Below are 17,985 nucleotides of genomic sequence, written 5' to 3' on the forward strand. Positions count from 1 at the left end.
ACACATCGACCCTGGATGCTCCTTCAGCATGGATAATCGCAGCAGTAAGTTTTAAAGTGCTGTTGTTGCAAAAGCACAGTCTGCTCCAGTTTGGGGCAGAGGTGGCATTTGGAAATGTGAGTAAAAAGTTCATTTCACCTGGATACGGGAAGTGAGGTAAAAACAGTGCCTAGCGTCCACAGCAAAGGCACTGATGGAGAAGTAAAGCCATCTATAATCACTTCAGTGAAGTGAAAAATAGAGGTCACTGGAGGTGCACATCCATTCTTTTTTTAACAAAACAATGCTGATTTTCACAATATTTATTGTCAGAAGCATTTCTAACAGAAACACTCCGGTCTGCATGCAGGCCCTCAGGTTTACAACAGAGGTAAGAGAGGACAACTGTGGGAATTAAATATGGAGCAAGCTATTCTCCTGCTTTCTCAGTGAATTAACCATTGCCCCACCTGAGAGGCTCTGTTCCTTGCAGCTCCATCAGCACTTCAGGGCTAAAGCAATCAGAGGGTGGGGTGTCTTCTCAGTCTCATCCTTAAGTAAATCACTTTATCTCTCAGTGTTTGTATGGCACCCTGCTCCACACTTATCTCTGTGGACTTGCAGGCTCCAGGGCTCTCTCCAGCAGGGAGAGTATGTCCAGCACCAATTCCAGACACATCCCCAGAGGGCTGAGGCTCGCAGAAACCCTGGCAGACAAATAACAGGGTCAGGGTCTTTCACTTTGGAGAGAAATGGCACACCCAGCTGCAAACAGCTGGTCCCAAAATTAATGCATTATGTTTTTCAAATTTATTATTATTTTTAGTATTTACCAGGTCCAGTTCTGGGCTCCTCAGTATAAGAGACATTGAGCTCTTGGTCCAGCAGAAACAAAGTTCATCAGGGGACTGGAGCACTTCAGTTCTGAGGAGAGGCTGGGGGAGCTGGGCCTGCTCAGCCTGGAGAAGAGACACTGAGAGGAACCTCATCCATGTCTGTCAGTGCCTGCAGGGAGGGGCCAGAGCATGGACCAGGCTCTGTCCAGAGACAATGGGACAATGGGGCAGGAACTGAGGCTCAGGAAGCTCCACCTGAACATGAGGAAGAACTTCCCTGTGCAGTGCCCCAGCACTGGGACAGATTGCCCAGAGAGTTATAGAGTCTCCCTCACTGGAGATATTCCAGAAGCATCTGGACACACTCCTATGCCGTGTGCTCTAGGACAATCCTGCCTGAGCAGGGAGTTTGGATCTGACCACTGTGGTCCTCTCCAATCTGACCCATTCTGTGATTCTGTAGCTCATCAAAATGAAGATACAGGAAATTCACTTGAACCTGGGGATGGTGCTTAACATTCGGGCAGAGAACCAAGAGCATTCTTGACAAAAATTACTTTTTCTTGACAAGCCTGTCCCTTTGTAACTTTCTGGTCCCATTTCTAACCCTCAACGTGAACAAGACTCTTGCTATAGGTGTCTTACTCACAGCTGTGTCATGACCAGGTCATCTGGGATGTGTGGGACTGAAAACTGGGTAAGAAATTATTATTCCTTCTATGCAGTCTCTTTAGAAGCTTCACAGAACTGCGTTGGCTGTGTCTGCCAAGGTGAACAGGCTGCCACTGTTCAAAAACAAGGGGATGCGAAGTGTCCTGGCAAAGGGAAAACGCCCCTTCTCATCTGACCATGCTGGAAGGTGCACGGTGTGGTACTGAAGAGCCATGCACCCTGTTGACCACTCTCCTCTCACTACTTCTCTGCAGAGCTAAAAGCCTACAGAACCTTTTTCAGAGGCAAATCAGTACATACAGATTCCCCTTGCCACTGATGACAGCCAGGACACTTCATTGTTGCATCCTTCTCAACTTCGAGATGCTCTAACCCTGAGAACTGCATGGTCACCCTGGAAATGTGGGATAAGCCAGTAAATTTCAGGATGCCTCTGGAAGGCTGTTTTAAAAGCAGATCAGAAGCAACAGCCTGCACAGGAAAATTTTGATTTATTCCTTAGTTCCTACTTCTCCAGTTTTGGAGAGGCACATTCATAAACCATAAAGGCAAATTATCCCTCCACTGACTAAGATCCAACCTTGACCTTTCTGCAGCACAATTAAAATGTAAAAGCATTTTTGCCATATGACTAGCATTGTTCCTTTCATTTACACCTCATTTTCTGCCAGCACCAATGTGTAAGGTGGTCATGACTCACAATAAATGTCTAGTAGTTCTCCTACAATAAAATCCTGATTTTGAGGGACTTCCAACTTGAGCTGGACAAAAACCTCATAAGATGTAACTTACTCTTGAATTCAGCATCCTGGTCCACATGCAGCTTTGTTTCCTCTGATTTTTGTGTGTGAAATTTTCTCACCGGGGTTTCGTAGAAGTAAATCTTGTTCTCATGGATCACACAAAAGCAATCCTTCTACAAGTACCTGACCCTTGGCATTCGACAGAGGAATGTGCTTGATTCACTGCTATAATTTATGGTATTTTTGCCAGTGCTGCAGTTGTGCCACTCCATTCCTAAGCAGGAAAACCACACAGGCTCTGCCTTGGATGGGCTGCAGTCAGATGACAACTGGTAATGCTGACATGCTGCAGGTGGCACACGTGGCTGGGGAAGTTTGCACACAAGCACCCATTAGACATTTCAGAGCTTTACATTAAAATTCTGCTAATTTCTACAATAAATGTGTGGGGGACAAACTCCACATTTAAATTGCAGTTCAAACTTTGGACTTAACACTATTGCATTTTAATATACTAAATGTCAAATGTCATGTGGCTTCTGGTAGTGGAATAATTCAAGCAACTCAATGTGTTATGCATTCATGGATTAGGTTGTAAATGTTTGTAAACCAGGCAATAAAGCTGTATGAGCAGAAGCATTTACAAGATAATAGTGAAGTAATTTGAGTTTCAATATTATGGGAGAAATTGGTGTTTGGCAGTGCTGTGTGGGGAGACAGACACTGGACAGCTGAAAACATTATAGAAAACATTATAACCAACAGAAGAACACAGTCCAAGGTGAAGACAGCTTACAAATGTGTATAAATTGCATGATTTAGGGGTAAAACATGATAGATTTTTTTGCCTTTAGGTAAAGGAGGGTCTGTTTTCTTGCAACAAAAGATCTGGATCTTCTGTCCTGGTCATTTGCAAAGCAAAGGGATTGGGAATGTGATGCTAAACTTTTGGAGAATGCACATGAGCATGATTATGTGAAAGCAGTAATGACATTAAATTTAAATCTCAATCTGTCAAACAACACAAATTGTTTGTCCTGTAATTTAGAAAGACAAATGTAATTTTAAAAAAGCAGGCATATTACACTGGTATACCTTTGTTCCCAGTTGTACTTCACAGAGTAGTAGATCAGAAGCACCCAATATCTAAATGAAATTGATAAAATGGCAATTATCTCTGTTTCAGCACACAGCATTGTTATTTCTTTGCTAAATACAGAATCAATAAACTCATTGCAGCTGGACAATGTTTATAGGCCTGTGGCAGAGGATGGTTTTCAAAGGAATTTAAATATTGCAGGGAGTGGTTTTATATTCCAGGGCCTCAAGTTTGCTTTGTGATAGTGGTTTAGTTTCACTGTTGCTCAAGAAAAAAGCCCTCTGTTCAAGAGGGAAATGCAGAAGGTGCAAAGTGAACAACTAAAATGTTCAGTTCTCCATGCCTGACACTGCAGAGGACAAGGAATCAGCATGGCAGAAAAGGAGACAAGACTGGATAAACAGCAGAGCTACAAATCCTGAACAAATCAAACACATAATATTGGTTTGCATTCCCAGAATATAAATTAACACCTGGTAAGATGACTGTGTTTTTGAGATAAAATTTTGCTTTCCATGAATACCCTCTAAAATGGGCTTAAAAATTTTTCCATAAACATTTCTGGCCACTAATCTAATTGATGGGAATGTGTTCAAAAAGCAAACATAGATGAAGGAAATTCACTGCTTTTATTCACTTAAAAGTGAGTATTTGCAAGTGTTTAAAGGTATTCCCTAAGGTCAATAACTAACTAAACAATCTTATTTTGTAAACAGCTGTGGTGCAGTAAAAAAGCCAGGCTCCAAAGGTCTTTGTGTGAAACTATCAACAAAATAATCTCAATTATGCTCAGAAGAACAAATATTTTTAGCAATTGTTCCCCTCAACAAGATAGACACTTTCTGATGCTCCCTAGAAGATGTAGTTGAAAGTGAAGTTTATGTCAGCAAGGCACCTGCATGGGATCAAAGATTTCTGACTCCTTGGGATGTGCATGGATGTGAGCAAGGAGGGATCAGGCCATCTTGCCAGACCCTGAATTGATTCAGGCTTTGAAGCTTCAAACCCGGGAGCTTCAGGGGAATTACTCCCTGCTCACAAAGGTGGAAGAGCGGCATCAAGCCCCTGGGACCTACCCCAGCTTCAGGCACACTGTACACCTCAAGCAGACCTGCTTGCCCGAGCTCCTTCAGCTCTGCGTTTTGTGGTTTGGTTCTCTCAGGTGAAGCCAGAGCCAAACCCATGACACACTTCCTGCAGTTTTACCCCACACAGAAATTACAGGGGGAGAGCTGCTGGATCTCCAAGCCAGGACACCAACTATCCCTGCAGAGCTGATCCTTGACTACGAGGCCCCAGTTTACCTGTGAGCACTCACAGTTTGGTAGAAATGCAGTAACTTCTAAGCCCAGTCTAACTGAGGAGCAGCTTATCTCTGTTCAGCTGAAACAAGCACAACCCTAAACGACCAAACGCGCAAAACCTGAACCAAACCACCTCAGAGAGAAATCACCTTTGACAGGCAGGCTGTGTTTCCAAACTTTTCTCTGTAGCTGTGAAATTGAGACTTTAGAAGTAAAAGCCTTCATGCAACTGCTGCTTCCCTGCCAGTGCTGGCCCTGAAAAAACCCTGCTGCATATTGGGAAAGCTGCAGTGCCGTGATGATATGAAATATTCCCTCGGCTGCTGTCTCTGGAAGGGTGTGCAAAGCTCCCGTGGAAGGCTGAACAGCAGCACAGGATGATTGCTTCTAGACTTTCACCAGCCACAAGCAATCGTGCCCAAATGCACGAGCTCAATTTCTGTGTCAATTCTGTCAGATTATTGCTGCTAAAGAAGGTTCAGCTACCAAAAGACAATTGTCTGCCCTGAGATTCCCACCCTGTTCAGTTCTTTGAAGAGGGGTATGTGTATATATATGGGGGTTTTTTTTCATCTATCATTGAATGGTGAATGCTCTGTTCATTCTGTTTGCCAAATTGCACAAGACCTGATGCAAAGCCCTCTTTAGTGCAGCATTCAGAAGTCTCCAAGCATGAGTCAGTGCGAGCACTGCTGAAGGCTGCAGAACCCTGCAAGTATTTTAACCTCTTGCTAATGGCAAGGAGGGGGGGGAAATAGATGACAGATCCTAAATTCTCTGCTTTTACTATCAATTCAAAGATGGGAGTCACTTATAAACACCCTTCATTATTCCCAATGATTAGTTGAAAAAAAAATCTTACCGTCTTTTTTTCTTCCTTTTTTTATTCTGACAGGATGGCTTTAATGGTCTTATTTTCTTCTCCTTTCATATTAGAGCAATTTGTGTGCTGTCCATCCTGGATTTCTTGCAAGACACTATAGCAAGGATGGCAGAATGGGGCCTTAGATGCTAAGACACAAATCTGAGAGCCTTTTTTGTGTATGGTTTAGCAATTCCTGCTTCAAATGAGGAACTGTGAATTCTCCCCGCCAACTCCCCTGGATTTCAATAAAAGCAAGCAGGAAAATACTGTAATTAGTCCCACCATTTCTGAAGCAAAAAACATGAACAAATTATTGCAGGTTACCATTTTTTCAGCTCTTCAATTACTGTGGATGTCAAAATAAGAAAAACATCTGTATTTATAGCAGTCTGTTGATGGAACAAGTTTTTAAAGCAAACAAAATTGTATTTTTTCAGCCTGTGAAAACGCTAATGTAGTCCCTTATTCTGTTATCTCACTATCTTACAGAAGTCTATCATCTGTTTTGTGCTTTTACTGCAAAAAGCAGGTCTTAGTGTAAGAGTTTGTACACAGAGATGAAGAGGTGAAACACAATTTGAGTATCTCATTTCCTTCACGGGGATTAAAATGTTGGTAAGGTTCCAGTATTTGTTGGAAACTCCTACTGGGCATTACTTCCTCCTCGTGCCCAAAATAAATTCCTCAAATATTAATCATTTGTGATAACTGCGTTGCTTTTTTACACCAATGACGCTGCTCCTACCTGTCAATTCCCCCCCAGCAGCAGGAGAGAGGAATTGCTACTGCTCTAATTTTTTTTTTCATTCACCTGGTCAAATTCTGATACTGTACGGGATCCCGGGATGTGCTTTGTTCTCTAAAATTCTGTCAGAATCAGAAAACAACCGAGACCTCGAGCCGTGAACACCTGTCAAACACAGGCAACTAGCAGCTTCCCCTCTTCCAGACCCCGGTGTCCTGAGGGAAGCCGAGGCTCTCCCAGCCCCCTCCCCAGGCTTTTCACCGCCGCCAGCGGGGCCTCCCCGGCTTCCCCCGGACCAGGCCCCGGCCCCGCTCTCCTTCTTCCCGCGGGAAACGACCTTGGCGGCGCCGGGAGGAGCCCTGATCCGCCCCGGCCACCTCCCGCTCGGCAGGCGGCTCCGGGGCGAGCCCTTCCCCTCCCCGGGGTCTCGGAGGCGCCGGCCCCGCCTGGCCCGCCGTGGTTCCGCCGCCCGCGGCCGCCGCCCCCGCTCCCTGCGTGACCAACTCCCCGCCGCGCCCCCGCGCGCTTCCCATTGGCCACCCGCGCCGCCCATCAACCCGGACCTCGCTGCCGATTGGTCGCCGACCGGGCCGGCGCGCGGGTCCCGCCCCGCGGGGCTCCCCCCGGCCCTCCCCGGCACTTGGCGGCGGAGTGTCCTCAGAAGACTCGCAGGGCCCGAGGGGCCGCTCCGCCGCCGGCGACCGGCCCGCGCTCCCATTGGCCGCTCACCCTGCCAATCCCTGAGGCCGCGGCGCGCCGTTGGTTGCCGGGCGGGCGGGGGGGCGGGGCGCTCCCCCCGCCCCCGCCCGCGCGGTGCCGCCCTGTGACCAACTCCTGTGTGTGAGTCACGGCAGCGCCGTCAATGCCGTGTGCGGGCGGGCGGCGCTGCCTGGGCTGCCCCGGCCCCCCTCCCTCGGCACAGGGCTGGCGGGCCGCACTTGTCACCGTGTCACATCCTCCCCGCCGCCTGCCGACCCGGCTCACCCTCCCCAGCTCGGCCGCCGCCCGGGGACGCCGCGGCGGCATGGGATAGAGCCGGGCACAGCCGCCCCCGCCGCTCGTTTTACATTGACCTCCCCGCGGTTTAAATCCCTCCCCCGCGTGTCCCCCCCGCCGCCTCCTCGCCTCCCCCGCGCCCATTCTCTCCGCCGAGCCCCCGCTCCCCCGGGCGCCTCCCTCGCCGGTCCTCGCCGCGGAGCCCCCGGAGCGGGTGAGTGCCGGGCACGGCCCTCCCGGGCTCGCTGAGGGGGCTGGGAGTGCGGGGGGCGCGGGCCGGGGCAGCCCCGAGCTCTGCGGGGCGGCCACCGACAACTGTTCCAAAGTTGGGGCATTCTCCTCGCGGCGCAGCCTGGCTCTGCCCGCTCGGACTGCGAAAGAAGGGGGGGAAAAAAATTGCTATGACCCCCCGGCGTCGCTGCCAACTTCTAGTGTGTGTCGTGCTGCCGGCGAATGTAATTTTGATTTTATTTTGGTTATTTTCCCCGCCCTGGTTGAGGCTGTGGTGATGGTTGTCGTGCGGGATCCCGAAAGCCGCCCGGGTCGAACAACCCCTGCATGCCGGGCTCTGGCCACTGTCCGTGCTGGAAAAGCGGGGAAACCCACCTTTTGTATTTCTAGGTCCTCCATCCTCCACCCCACCCTGTCAGTCCTGGATGTTCCGCTATTACCTGGGCATCACTTGCCATGGCAGGAACATGCGTGTTTGGAAGGGGGAAGCCGTGGTCCGCAGCAGGGAGTTTTGGTGTTCTGGCTTGGTATTGGGAGCGCTTGATGTGAACTGGTTATGTCTCTGTTTCACTGCTATTGATTTTTCTTTTTTTTTTTTTTCCCTCAATGTATTTTTAGAACATGAATGTGGTGTATGTAGTGTGCTGTACGTACAGAGTAGCTAAAATAAAGCAGAGGCATGGAAAACCCCAGCAAATACAGCAGTGCTTCCATGCACAGGGCATCCAAAGCCTCAGTACTCTGCCAGGTTTATTTATTAATATTAATTGCTCGATCTTTGTAATTTATATCATATGGAAACTAATTGCTGAATTGAAGGTTTACCAAACCTCGCAGGGCTCCAAAATCATCTATCTCAGGCATCTGAAAAATAAATCTGCTGAATTTTTGTTAAGAGGAAAGGCCAGCATCATTCTGGGAATCCTCCACATGAAGTTTCTCTTTCTAAAGCCAAGCACTCTTGTAAATAAGTCCTAGTAAAGAATGGCTTTACTCAGTGAGCACTCAAGTGTATGCAGAAGGTCAGTGAATTTCTAGAGAAACTTAAATCTTTACTAAATCTTGTCTTGCTTTTATCTATAAATAGAGGGAGGGAAACAAAAATAAATCAGCTGTGAGATTGACATGAAATAGAAAATCAGTTCATTTCCCAAGGGGTAATTTGCCCAACATTACCTGAAAACTTCCTAAATTTTGCCTTTATGGGGAGCGGTCCTTCAACTGCAGTCTCTTGAATCAGTATGAAGTGGGCTTGTTTCTCCTCTGGAACTGGCTTGGCACCAGTGTAACTTCATTAACAGAGCAGATTTGCATTAATGTGAGGAGCAATCCAGAAACTCACGTTTTGAGGAAGGCCCCTGTAGTAATGACGTGACAAGTCGTGATTCCTCCCCTCATCAGACCCAATTACACCACCCTTACTCACTCTGAGTGGCACTTCACTGCGCAAGTGCTCCCTGCGATGCCTCTGTGACTGCTTGTGTACTACAGTGCCAATCTGGGTGAGGTAGAGTGGCGCTTGTTTTTCTCATAACTATTTTATTCCCTTTCCTTGAAATGACAACGTGTTGGATAACTATTTTTTCCTTGGGCCACGAAGAAAACTTCTGAGGCTTAAATGTAAATCTGCTTTGTTAAGTGACCGTTCCAAAAACCCACTGTTCAGGACTTCTGTGCTGCCAAGTGGAACGGGCAGGTAAGTTTTCTGTGTGCTTGCTTTCCCTTGTTTCTACAAAAAGTTGGAAAAATATTGGTGAAAAATTAATTATCTTGTCCTGAAATTCCTCTGCGCCTGTGGGATTCCGCTCCTATGTGCGGTGTTCAAGTTGGAGTTGTTTTCCTAATTCCCCTCTGTCTCTAGAACCGCTCCCACCCCCCAAACATTCACTTTGCATTGTTGAAGTGTTTGCTGTTGAAATCACTAGCAGAAGCATCAGGCCCTCGGCTGGTTTTCTTTAAAGCAGTTGATAATGACTTGGATGTGATGTTGTAGAAAGATAATATTATCTGGTGTGTCCATAGCTCAGATCCACTGTCTTAATACAGGCTCAGAAGAAAGCTCTGTGCTAAGCAGCCTGTAAAGAAAATGTCTAACAAAGCAGAATTGTCTTCTGCCTTTCTGTACTTATTTATAAATCTCTTGAAAGTCTGTTTGATACTCTTTCAGAACAAGGCAAGATCTCTGCATGTTTGTTTCATGTTTTCACTTCCTCGTATGACTGTGTTCATTGCTAAGCCTTTGTGTCACTGATTGAGATGTTATTGTAATTAACATTAATTATGCAAACTACATTGTTTTTAGAGGCTCTCCAACTCTGTATTGATACTGTCAACTTGTTTGTTTGTTGAGCGAAAATCCACGCATTTCACCATTCTCTGAGGAAATAGATTAACCGATTCCAAGTTAATACATGCATGGGAAACCCTAGCAAAATCAAGTCATAATAGCTCAAATGGCACATTGAATCTTGATGGATGTGGTGAACCGAGTATGGCTGGATCTGAAATATCAAGGCAGAGCAAACAGGGGTAGCAGGAAAGGGGACTCTCAGTACACTCATTTAGGGAGGGTGTTTACACTGCAGAGTTCCATTACATTTTTTCCAGATAGACAGTACTAGGATCAATTGGGCCAAATTCTGCCATCCCTAATTGAATGAAACTTTCAGTAACCTGCCTGCTTGAATTTTTTTTGAGAAATGGAGAAAAATAGCAGAGTTTAATTCATTAATTATTTAGGGCGTTTTTGATTTTAGACTTGGAGAAGATATTTTCCTTAAATTTGTTTTAGAAGGTGTTCCAGAGTTGTCTTTTTAAAAGAAAAGCTTAATAAAAATATATTTGAAATATACATCCCTGTAACAATGGTAACATTTTATAATTTTTTACAATGTTAATTGTAGTGACATCCACAAAAGTCTCCATGTCTGATTTTGAATCACCCTCTTGAAACCCTTCTGAGCTGAGAAGGATTTTAGAATTTCTCCCTAGAAGTCAAAATTGTTGCAATATTTGCATGTTGTATTCTTGTGTACTCTTAGGAAGAAAAATAATAGAGGCGGGGAGAGTTTAAATGGGAATTGGTTGTCATGATATCACATCTGAAAATATATGCAGACTGGCAGATTATTCCCTGTCTTAAAAATCAAGTCTCTCTAACTTCCCATTTAAATAAGCAGAATTTGGTTTGCAGTTTGCTTTGGGTAAAAAAAGAGATATTTTTTTGTTTCTACTTTTGGTGCAGTGGTCCTCTGAAAAGTTAGAAACAGCGCCCTGGGGCTCAGCGAAGTGGAGGGTGTATAATTTTATGGGAAGGCTCCATAGCATCAGTGAATTAGCATTAGCAGCTGAGTGAGTTTGTTAAGTTGTAGACATGGCATTATGGAAATCAATAAAATGCTGATTTCTTTTCCTTATTGCAGATTCCATGTTAAAAGGAAAATATACTATTTGTTTGTCTGCCTTTCATGTAGGGTTGCCAAACCATTAATTGATATGGAAAGGCAGGTTTTTCAGCTCTGGCAATCAGTAGTCATGTTTGTTTTGTTTTGCTTTTTAAAAATTCTTTTAAATCTTTATTTATTAGATTGTCTTCCAAAAATCACACTAACATCCTGGCCTGCAAGTGGCTTCATGTGTGTCTGTTTGTCAGCAGAGGCAAAAGGGAAGGTCACTTATTTTTCTTATGTTTGGGTGGCATTGTTTGTTGTAGCCCAAATGCTCTATTTCCTGATATTCCTGTTTCTGCTGTAAATTAAGTTCTCCCAAGGATTTGGAGGATACTGATGCTGAAATCCACATTCACAATAAAAGAGAAATAGTGACCTTAACTGTTTTCAGAGGTGTGCGTCAGGAGGAATGATAGTAAGCACTGTAAGATGTATAATGTGCATTGGCCTTTATTTCTTTGTTCAAAGCTTCTCCTGCTTTTATACCAGAGAGACAAGTACCCAGATCATTCATCACACTGAGCTCTTACAGAGACATGACAGACCAACAGCCTTATGTTGCACGCTGTGGAACATGTACAATGCATTAGGTTCTGATGATCTATATAAAACATTTTAATTGGGAGGAGCTGTAAATGGGAATGGCTGTCTTCTAATCCAAGGGCATCGCTTTTTCTTCTCTTCTTCCTGATTGAAATGGAACTTAAGTTCACCATCAAATTATTATGTTTTAATGTAGCTGTATGCTATGACTCCTGATGAAATGCTGAGGTACAGTTTGGGGGACCCCTCTGCCTTTGTGATGGATGCTAATTTGGTGGACTTTCTGGAGCTAAGAAGGTCCAACCCTGTGGCTTCTTCAAGGATGCTGCGGCGAACATCTGTTCTGTGACGTGTGAGCAGCCTATGTAACCGAGTTCAGATATCACGAGGCTTGTGGAGCACGTTCTTGTACGAAGAGACGCAGTCCAAAATGCTGGGTGTATGGTGCAGACAACGCTAAAGATCAGCAACTTGGAAAATTAATACTGTGATTCATGTTGATGTTTTAGAGGGAATTCTGATGGAGGCGTGGTCCCAGCAAAGGCAAACTCAGAGGTCCAGCAGCACAGATAAAATAGCAGCCTTACTCTTATCTCTTTGGTAACCCAAACCTGTTTGCTGATAAACTGGCAAAATTATGTTTATAGTCTCCCTATGCTTTGTTTCTGCTAATCTCTAATTAGGTAGATCCAGGGAAGGCCAGCATGGTGCTTTTAGTGCTCAACTACAGCTTGGAAATGACACTCTGCTTTCTAATGATTACAAGCAGGTGAAGTGACAGGAAGGGCAGAGGTGTTGGAGTAATGCGATCTGCAATTAAATTCCTGATTCTCTAAAATATTTACCCATAACTATAGTGATCCACAGTACTTCATATCTGGCATTGCCCATGTGTGTCCAGTTAAGGACAGTTAAAAAGCACAGAAATACAGGGGGAAAAAAAAGAAAAAAGTATAAAGAGATCTCAGATGAACCAGAACAAAACCTCTTTAGCTCCTGCTATTTGAAATGGGGAGGAATCCCAGGAAATGACGAGGGTGAAGTCTCTCACACCTGCAAAATTACTGTAGTGATTGTGACTCTGAAAAAGCAGGTTCTAGATAGAGAAGGAATTGTACTCTGTGGTCTTGTCATAACCTTGCTAATATGGTTAAAGCATTAGTTCCGAAAACAAGTGCATTGAGAGCTTAGAGTCTTTTTCTTAAAAATGTACAAATCTATATTCATGTATTTTCTGTGGAGCAAAATAAAATAATGCTTTTTAGATTACCCATTTTCAATATTGTTATTAAAAAAAAAGAAATGCACCCTGTTTTCCATCTGTCAAATGAAGTCAGATATTCCTGTGGATGCCTTTTTCTCTTTTATCTTTTTTTGTTTGTTTGTTTCCTTCCTTCTGAGAACCTTTTCATCATCTGCTTTCCTACTTTCTGTCCTATTGAATTCCTTTCTCGTTGTTGTTTTGATTCCTTCCACTTCTTTCCAGATAATTTTTTTTTTCAATTTGTTATTGTTCCTTCTATCCTTAATCAACTACCAATGTTGCTGCTTGCCTGTAGAATCACAAAGTCCATGCTGAGGTGTGTCATGCCAATAGTATTTAGTGTCCTCTGTCCTCAGCAAGGAAAAGGTTTACCACTGCTGACCTGTAGTCCGATGGAAGACGTGAAGGGAGAGCCTGTTGGAGGTGTGACTTGAATCGGTGCAGTCATCTAGGAGGAGTCAGGGCCACAGCCAGAAATTATACCCAGATGTCATCAGCTTCCAGGCATGTGCCCTGTGCTGTAGCAAAGCAGGTTTTTTTCTTCTATCCTTTGCAGAGCTCACTTTTTTTAGTTTGTTTTTCTGCTTCTCTTTATTTGGCTGTCTTTTCTAGTTTTGTCTTTTCTCCTCTGTAATATGTAATAGCTACTAATGACCTCTCAAACTACATCACAGGAGTGTTAAGGCTAGTGTGTTTTCCCTCATCCTGTCTGGAATATTTGGCTGTTGCCAAAGAAATTGAGATTAGAATCAGGGTCTCTTTGAGTACCATGCACCAAAGGTGTATGTACGTGTGTTGAAGATACCAAAATACTGTTAAAAAAAACCACAAAAACAAACAAGATTTGTAAAGTTTAAAAAGTTAATACTTGTTTTGAGATGCAGTGTGAGAACTAAGGTATAAAATTATATAATGAATAAAGGCAAAGATGCAGCCTTTTTCAGAGAACCTTTAAACTATTAAAACTTTTTAAGGAACACTTCAGTTCTTTGCTGAACCTACTCAACTGAAGGAAAGTGAGCCATCCTCCTTCCTGTGAGAGGGAACAAATCTGATTGTAAACTTTCAAAACAGAGCTGAGGTCTTCAGGCCTGGTGGTGGTGATGGCTGTTGCCTGATGTCAAGTGAAGGAAGTAGTGGCAGATATGCAGCAGGAAGATGCCCAGGAACAGGCATTCTGCCAATCCAAGGAGGCTGTTTTAACTGTCCTTTGATTTGGAATATTTTTAATTTATTCTGTTTTCAGATATTTCAGCGCAAATTCTAGAAAAGGCAGTTTCTCTCTTTTCAGATTGGCAGATTTTTGTAGTATGCCTATCTTGAAAAATCCAAAAGAGGGAGGAGGTAAAAAGTAAATCTCAGATACAGTATTCTTCTGTCCCTCCTGCCATGTTCAAAATGATATCTCATCTTGTTCTTATCCTTGTTCAGAATAAAAGCTGTGATAATCCATTTCCTTTGCTGTGATAATCCTTTGCCCAAATGTCCTGGTGGCATAATTTGTTTGTGATGCTTGGACAGCTATCATATCACTCCTGCAAAGCAACAGTAATAGTTGTTACAAACAACAATATAATCCAAGAAATCCAGAGTTAAAGTGCTTACAGCAGAGACTAATTGCATGCTAGAGAGTATTACTGTATCTTCCTTATTGATGTCCCTCATTGGCCAAGACAGACTTGCAGATGAGTTCTTAACATATTATTTAACAAGATGGTAGTGCTCTGTGTTTAAATTGCTTGTTGTTGTGGGGTTTTTTTATTGCCCCTCCCCAGTGTGGTGTTCAGAACCTCCTTATTAGTTTGAAGGGAAGGCCACAGATCCAGATTCCTTCTGGAACTATTGTAACGTGAGGAAACAAAGTGTAAGGTTTTTTTCAAGACCTACTAAAGTTCTCCTTGCCCAAGGAAAGTTAAGAGTCCTTATAATCACTGGGGCTTTTGTGTGGTTTTTGTTTTATTTTTTATTTTTCCTTTGCCTTTCTTTCCCACTTGAACCCTGATTCTGAAGGAACTGGAGCAATTACCCAGCCTATCTTACATCTTCCCATTCACAAGAGGATGGAGTGGGAAAGAAGGTCTGCGTTGGACCTCACTTATTCTTTCTAGCCCCTTTGCCACCCCTAAGTCACACTACTTCAACCTAAAAAACAGCAGAGGTGAAATTCCAGCTTGAACACTTTTTCCTGGTTTTAATGTGAGTTTTTTACAAAGAGAGGAAATAGTGTAGGTGAATGCATCTAGCACCCTTTAGGAAAGGGTCACCACCACATAGATGCTGCTGAAAAAGGGTGCCAAATCCTCCCAGATTCTGTACCAGGCTCTTTGAAAGGCTCCTATGAAATAAAGAAGCTATATAGCCAGTGTGTATGTATATTTCTGAAGGTTATGCTGGATTTCTGTCATGCCACAAACCCTGATTAGAATAATTTATAATAAAAAGTGAGGCATGGATTCCAGAAATGGATAATGTGATGATGGAAAGAGGGAGGTGAGTAGCAGAGGAAGCAAATATGGACGTTTTCCTAGTTCATAGATGTACTCCAAAGTGTAGATTTACTGCCACTGTCTGTAGGAAGAAGCTACAGTCCTAATTTTTGATGTCAGAAATGACTGTTACATGCTTGGCTTAATATACATACTGTGCACTGCTGTTTGCTTATTTATTTGCTGTAGGACTCGGGATATTTCAGGTACTTTCTAGGTACTTACAGATAATTTCTGCTCCAAGGACTTCACAAATCAGAGAGGCCAGAGGAAAGTAAATGGGTAGGAATTGAGTGCTGAGATGCAGAATGAGATTCACAGGATGCAAGGCCCTTGAGAGCAGTGCAAGTGTGTGGCAGAGGTGCTGTGCAGGTAAGATAGGGAGGAGGATGCCTGCAGTGGCCTCCAGGAAAGAAACAGGCACTTGGTGCGTCTGGAAAAAGAGAGATCCTTTTGCTTTTCTTCTGAATTGCAAGTCAGTCTGTGGTCTCCAACTTCTGATCTCTCTCTTGGATCATTTCCCCTGTATTTGTGATTGTGTAATGTGGTGGCTTTGGAAGTGGAATTATTCTGTTGTGTTCTGTGCAGAGAAATGCTGTGAAAATGGGAGAGCAGGGGACTGAGGCACATAAAGTGTGTGCATGCAATATGAGGCTTGACATGGCCAGGGAGGAGTAGCATTGGGGTTTTGCACAAGTATTCTTTGGGGCATGAAGTGTCATCGTTTTCAGTTCTTTTTTTTTTTTCTTTTTTTTTTTTTTTCTGTGATTAAGGCCCTGAGCATGCCTGTAATGCAAAACAGAAAACATAAAGAAAATGTTTTCTCTTCAGCCATCATTCTAGCATGCTTATGTGTGTATGAATCATTCCTCCTCCATCTGGAAGGATGAGATGCAGAGCTCTTTTCTAAGGAGGTATCTAAAGTACATCCTCATAGCAGCCAGGAATTGGCATGACAAAAGGGTTATAGCAAGTGGCTGGCACTTTTCCCATCCATCTTGCCACTGGAAACATAATGCTTTTGCAATGTGCTTGTTCTTCAGGCACCAGTGTGCAGAGCCAGTCCTTGGGACATGCAAACGGAAAAGTTGCATGTTGTTCGCTTTTGTTTGTGGCACCTCCTCAGCAGCCCAAAAACTGGGAAGAGAAAATAACACTGATAAACTATTTTCCTTGATTTAAGCATGATGTGGAGTGGATGGGAACAGTGGGGTACTCGTGGAACATCCCCAGGTGTGGGAAGATGGGCAGCAAGGCATCTGGCACTGCCAGTGTAACATCAAGAGTGGGAGAAGACTTTGTTTTGCTTCTAACCCTGTATACCTTACCCAGAACAAGGAAAAATATAGTAGCATTGGGTGCACAAGGAAAAAGGTCTGATTTTTTAAAATGTCATCTGTTGTTCGTGTACGCTATATTGTCTGTATTTTGTCTTTCACTTTATTTGCAAGAAGGCCAAGGCCCTGAATCAATTAATTTAGTCTTAAGTGTTCCTGTGATGTCAAGAAAGGGTTTTACTGCGCTTTTTTTTGGTAGAGGAGTGTTAAATGTGGTGTCAGAACAGGCAGTAGAAAGAAGTGCCCCTAAATCTCAGTGCCCTGTTTTAACAACTCTATTGTTACCTTTCTCTTTTGCTGACCATGACTGGGAATGTCTTTGTCTTGCAAGCAGTGGCCAGCTCTGTATGTAGTTCATATGTAGAAACTGGGTGTTCTTTTGCTGAAGATCCTTAGGACACTCTTGAAACTCAACAAATGCATGTCCATGGGATTAGACATGTCTTTGCTGCTTCCTTCTTTTGAAGGGGGGTTGGAGATGAGATAGGAGAGTCCAGGATTCATTGCCTGCCCTCAGGGTCTTTGGTGCAGTAATGAACTTGTGTTTTGGACCAGTTGTTCTCAGAGCTGGGACCAGTGGCTTTTCCTCCCTGGGGAGTGCCTCTGCAGGCAGGAAATGCTCTCTGCCCCCCATTCCTGCTCTGCTTTTTAACCAGTGTCTGTTCAGCAAGGCAGGCTCATTTTTGCTGCAGGCACTGAGAGGATTTCTCCACTTCACGCAGGATAGTCTGGAGGTTTAGGGCACTGCTCCTGCAAGACCTCAGCTGACTTGGATCACAGTGGGAATGGCCAGGAGGAAATCACCAGCCTGTCTTACCGGAGAGCACCAAGGCCTGCTGTGCTGCATGGAGAATGCAGGCTGCTTAGTGCCTTGTGTGTGAAGTACTTCAGCTTTTTGAAGGCCAAGTTCTTGTCTTAGTATATGGATGGAAAGTCTTACTTTCTGCTTCTTTGCAAAGGGTGGGTTCAAGATGCAGCCCTGTTCTTGGCATCTCTTATGAGCTGACTCTACACAGTGACATGCTGACCTCGGGAGTTCAAAGTACTGTCCTCTTCCTTTGTATACTTTGGGTTTGGGGTATAGGGAGATGGCTGGTGGGTCTGTAGGCTTTCTGCAACAGGGCTTCTCTTCTGAGGTGAGAACAGCTGTGCCCCTTTCCTTTGGAGCTGTTGTGACTGCCGGCAGGGCCTGTGAAACCCTCTAGTGCCACTGAAGCTGAACACTGTGTATCACTGTCTGCTGCCTCCCAAAATGCTTTTAGGGGGCTGCTCTGGATCTGGGATGTAAAATGTCCCAGAAAGCCATTCTGCCCTGGAGAGTGAAATACTCTTGCATATTAAGGCACACTGTTGGACTTTGTATTTGGGGAGATCTTGTCTTTGACTATATCTCGAGCTTCTGAGTTTTATCTTTTTTTTCAGATACATGATAGCCT

The 17,985-nt window shown here is 44.2% G+C and overlaps 1 protein-coding gene and 1 long non-coding RNA gene across 5 annotated transcripts in view; one reads left to right on the forward strand and one right to left on the reverse strand.

Annotated features, from left to right (window-relative positions):
* Positions 1-300: 300 nt before the first annotated feature.
* LOC119699918 lies at positions 301-6,757 on the reverse strand. 2 transcript variants are annotated; one of them, XR_005256594.1, is made up of 4 exons: positions 5,496-6,757; positions 3,326-3,376; positions 813-938; positions 301-686 (listed from the first exon to the last, which is right to left on the reverse strand). It is a non-coding gene; the product is annotated as an uncharacterized LOC119699918 (long non-coding RNA). The 2 variants fall into 2 exon arrangements; XR_005256595.1 differs by lacking the exon at positions 3,326-3,376.
* A 624-nt stretch (positions 6,758-7,381) lies between these two features.
* Positions 7,382-17,985, forward strand: part of SERTAD2 (SERTA domain containing 2) — a 78,977-nt gene continuing 68,373 nt past the window's right edge. The window contains exon 1 of one of the 3 annotated variants that reach the window (XM_038130934.1): positions 7,382-7,453. The gene's annotated coding sequence lies outside the window, so the exon portion shown is untranslated. The other 2 variants (XM_038130938.1, XM_038130935.1) reach the window with 2 other exon arrangements.

This window comes from Motacilla alba, chromosome 3 (assembly GCF_015832195.1).
Source record: "Motacilla alba alba isolate MOTALB_02 chromosome 3, Motacilla_alba_V1.0_pri, whole genome shotgun sequence".
NCBI classification, from domain to species: domain Eukaryota; kingdom Metazoa; phylum Chordata; class Aves; order Passeriformes; family Motacillidae; genus Motacilla; species Motacilla alba.